The sequence below is a fragment of the Anopheles maculipalpis genome, chromosome X (genome assembly GCF_943734695.1).
Source record: "Anopheles maculipalpis chromosome X, idAnoMacuDA_375_x, whole genome shotgun sequence".
Taxonomy (NCBI): Eukaryota; Metazoa; Arthropoda; class Insecta; order Diptera; family Culicidae; genus Anopheles; species Anopheles maculipalpis.
In genome coordinates, this window is record NC_064870.1 from 15,460,178 (window position 1) to 15,465,221 (window position 5,044).

Consider the following 5,044-nt stretch of genomic DNA (forward strand, 5'->3'; position numbering starts at 1 on the left):
CGGATTTAGTGTCATTACTAATGTTGACGTCACGGGGAGGGGTACAGCGATCGCTTTGCGAGATCATTTAAAATTCTCTCACGTCGAACGCAGTTTAGATTCGCGTCTAATTTGCCTTCGGCTTGAGAACACTGCCACCCTGTGCAATGTTTACACTCCTTCTGGGAGTCAGCGTAGAGGGGAGCTTGTAAAGTGATCGTTCGTCATTGGTTTCAGTCAGGTTTCTTGCTTTTGATCATTTTAACAATATTGGCATATTACAGAAGTTAAAAAATTTGAATAAACCTTAACCATTTAACAAAAGGTTTTCGTCCTAAACCTTTATGAGAAGAGCAACTCGCGCTACTCGTACACCTCGGCGCATCACTTCTGCAGTTGGTAATATTTTAAGACCCAAAATGGCTCCCAAACTTGATACAATTGGCTCTGAAGTTGATTAAACCGTTTGATGGTACAACCACATTACTAAACGCATACATTGAAAGTATCGAATTGTTGCAAGACTACGCACAAGGAGTGGATGAAAAGGAAATCCTCAAGTTTGTGAGAACTACTTTAGTTGGTATTGGAGTTATTGATACAGGAGAGATGCTAAAACAAGCTTTTGTTCTTCTACGAACACGTTTTAGTGTGCAACTAACACCATTAGCCATGGAAAAAGAAATCCTGTCTTTAAGACAAGGTGCTAATTTAATTTCTGAATTTGGACTAGAATTGGAGAAAATGACTGCTAAACTTGCTGCTACTCACGTGTCTACTGGAACGTTTGAAACCGAATTTGCTGCGCATAATATAGTAAACCCTATATTGATTCGTGCATTCATACAATGTGTAGAGACCATTGCCTAAAGAGATGAGATTTTGTGAGATGCGATGAGCAGAACTCATCTAGATGAATTAACTAATACTATTACAATTAGGAATTATAATGTTAGCATAAGAATTAGTGTAAGATACGATAACGTTACGCGCGAGGTGAAATAAAAGTGTTTGCTCTCTGATCGATACCAACCATCACCGAGTCCGGACGTATCAAATGTTTAAACAAAGTCAATACAAAATTCTTCCTTCAATCTTGCAACCCCTGTACTGTAAATAAAGCCATATCTGATGCTTTGGAGTGCAAACCAGTTAAATCAGCTGGAGAGGATAGAGAAATGATACTTTGATGTTCATATCCGAAGAACATGCGTCAATATACCAGACGCCCTCATCACTCGCATTATCCTAAATCATTTTTAATCAATCTTACCGAGGATCCAATTCACAACTGTTTGGTAACAATTCCTCAAGTGAAAATCAATCACGATTTACCAATAATAACAACAGAGGAACGTATAAAGGTAGACCTTATTCCAACAATCACTTTAGTCAGTTACTATCTAACAGTAATTCCAATAGACGAAATAATACAACAACTCGAGTGTAATGGCAACTAGTAATCCATTAGAATCAGTTAACGGTAACATCCCAGAATCCGATATTGAACAGGGGGAAGTAATTAATTTATTTCGTTAAGTTACATTTCAATAGCAGTGTTAAAGCAAAATTTTAATTATTTGGTGAATATCATGATCTTGTCCTTGATACAGGAGCCACCTGTTGTGTATTAAATATTAATTACTTGCCTAAAAATGCAACCATCGATAAAACAATTGTGTTAAAAATGTATGCAATTAACGGTTCAGCCAAATCACTATGATGTATTAACACCATCATTTCTACGGATTCAAATAGTTTTCATATAGTGTTTCATGTTGTGGATACATTGCCTTCCTATATCGTAGGATTAATAGGAGCTGATTTTCTGATAAAAACATAAGGCTATCCTAAACTTTGAAAATATGGATTTAATTTGTACTGCCAATAATAATGCAATAAACCTAATAATTCCGCCTAGAACAGAGATTGTCACATTTTTCGAAACAACAGAAACCAACAATAAAACCAGCTACAGATTATAAAATATAAGAAATCAATACTCCTCGTCACGATAGTAATCACGCTAATCAATTATTAAAAGAACTCAAACTACCTCATTTATCTGAACCTGATACATCTATTATTGGGAATATTTGTATCAAATATAATGATGTGATCTGTCTACAAAACGACCAACTAAGCACTACTTCAATTTACGAAGCTTCCTTGAAAGTTAACAACAATACTATGCCAATATATTCCAAACCCTACAGACTACCCTATTCTCAAAAGGCAGAAGTAGAAAATCAAATTAACAAAATGTTGAAAAATAAATCTATAGAAGAAACACAATCGGAGTGGAATAGTCCAATCTTATTGGTCCCTAAAAAGAGTGCTGATGATACAAAGAAATGGAGACTCGTAATAGACTACCGAAAGGTAAATACGGTATTACAAAACGACAAAATTCCTCTACCTAACATCGATGAAGTCATTGATACGTTGTCTGGATGCAAATATTTTTCGCATTTAGACTTATCCCAGGGATACTACGAAGGCTGACAATAAAGTAAGGTCTCCAATTTTTTTTTCATAGAAAATGACATTTATTTACAAAAAGCGATACACCGTTGGAAAGGCCAAGGTCTTGGCTACTTTTCTACATAATCGCCATTTTTTTTCCAACACCTTGCGCATCCGCACGATGAACTTGTCTATGCCGGCAGAATATCACAGTTGACCTCTTTCTGAACCTCCTGTCTTGGGTCAGCTGTTTCGGCACCCATCGGGCAGAAACTTTGTGATACTGCAAGTTGTTCACAGGGATATGACGGATTGTTTCGCTGCTACACACTCCTCCAAGCTTCTCTTTCAAGTCCCTAATTGTCGCACGGCGGTTTTTGAGCATTTCTGCCTCTACTGCTTGAACAATCGCATCCGAGACCGACGGTCGGTCACTTCTCTCCTCGTCGTGAACATTAGTGCGCCCGGAATTGAACTCGCGGCTCCACTTACGCACGTTTTTTATGTCCATACTCTTTTCCCCGTAAACTTCAACTAGTTGACGATGGATTTCAATAGGTGTTACCTTTTTCGCACTCAAAAAACGTATTACAGAACGCAATTCGCAATGTCTGATATATCTCGATGACATTATAGTATTTGGAAAAACAATAGAGCAACACAACAATACCAAACATTTAAAGAATATATTTGAAAGATAGAGAAGAGTAAACCTAAAGCTGAATCCGGAAAAATGCCACTTCCTTAAAGAAGAGTTAATCTACTTAGGTCACTATATTTCGGCGGAAGGTATAAAGCCAGATCCGAGCAAGTTGGAATGCATCCATGAAAAAAGCTCCAACATCTGCTGATGAAACTAAGAGATTTGTAGCTTTTGAAAATGTTATGGTGCAACCTGATGCGTTGGAGTTACGCACTGACAGACACTCAGCTCAGTGAGTGTCCTAGGACGCTGACCGCAGGATCGGGTCAGCGCGCAATCTATAAGCGACCAGGTAGAGAGGGATCAGAAACTCAGTTTCAAGATAGCGAAGCGTTCGGTGTGTTGCGTGCGGTGCGTGCATTAATTTTAATAGGTCTAATAAATTGTAGTATTAGTTTGCGTCTTAAATGCAATGATTAATATAAACAACTCGGACACCCTAAACCCAAGACACAACAGTAAATGATTTACAAACGGCAATAGTTGTGCAAATTCAGTCAGACCCAAAATACGTTTCCAATCATGAAGCACATATAAATTATTTTAGAGAAAAAGCTTTGGACAGCTTTATCCGAGGCTTAGAAAAACCATTAAGCTTCTTGTTAAAAAATTACAACCCGAACAGTTTGAGTTCCGCTAATAATTACTGCTTAGAATTTTACAATATGGACATGAGATCCGCTCCATTCCACGATAAACCTGATAATTTCATTCCTAAACCAAGAGATTTACAAATTCCGCAAAATCGCCCTAACATTATTCGGCAACCATTGAATAGAAATGTTTTTTATCCCCAAATAAATCAACCTCGACCGATGTATCTACAAAGAAATGTGATTCCGTATACCAATCACCAATTTACCAGATATATGAATCCATAGGGTAACATGTTTCAACAACACCCATGGACCCATGGAGGCCTTCAATACAGAAATATAACCGTCAAAACTTTAATGCAAAACGCTCACGAGCATCTTCCTCAAATGGAAATGCACATGTCATGGATGGACCACCTGTAGGAAACACCACTGATATAATTGGTTCTCAACCATTACAGGAAACATATTTTATACCAAATGAAACATATTTAAAATCCAATAAGGAAATTTCACAAGATCAAGGGCTTGGTACAAATTTAGAAATCACAAATAACCAATACCAAAACAATTCTTACGGAAGTATTTTTTTAGAGTGGAACGCAAATTGGTGACTTCGTTTCTCCCATTCATTAATTTGCCAACAACCCAGGGAGAGTTTCCATTTTTGATTGACACAGGAGCTTATTTTAACATCATCTAAACGAAATTAGCTACAAGATATAGAGACAATCGGCCTTATACAATAACTGCAAAAAATATTAATTCTGTTACGGGAAAATTTAATGTTTCAACTGCCATAAATATCCAATTTTTGCCCCAAAAAGCATGAAATCGTTTCGATTTCTCGTACACGATTTTCATCCTTTTCTTGCCGGAATAATAGGTACCAATATTTTAAAAAACCTTCACATTAATATATCCTTCAAAAAACGTCTAATAGAAGCTACCGCTGATAATGGCACGTCCTTTACAATACTTGTGAAAAGGTATGACAACGGACAAGGAAGTGACCATTTGACAGATTTTCGTATCGAACATTTAGATAACGATACAAATGAAAAATTGCGCAAAGTTCTCCGTAAAAATAACTCTGTTTTTTACGAATCTAATTCAAGATTAACTTGTGCAACAAATGTAAAATGCTCCATAAACACCACTGATGAAATTCCAGTGCATTAACCAGTATACCCTTATCCTGCGGCTTATGTATAAGAAGTAAACCAGCAAATCAAAAAAGGATGGAGGATGGTATAATTAGGCCATCAATATCAGCTTGGACTTCCCCTGTATGGAAAGT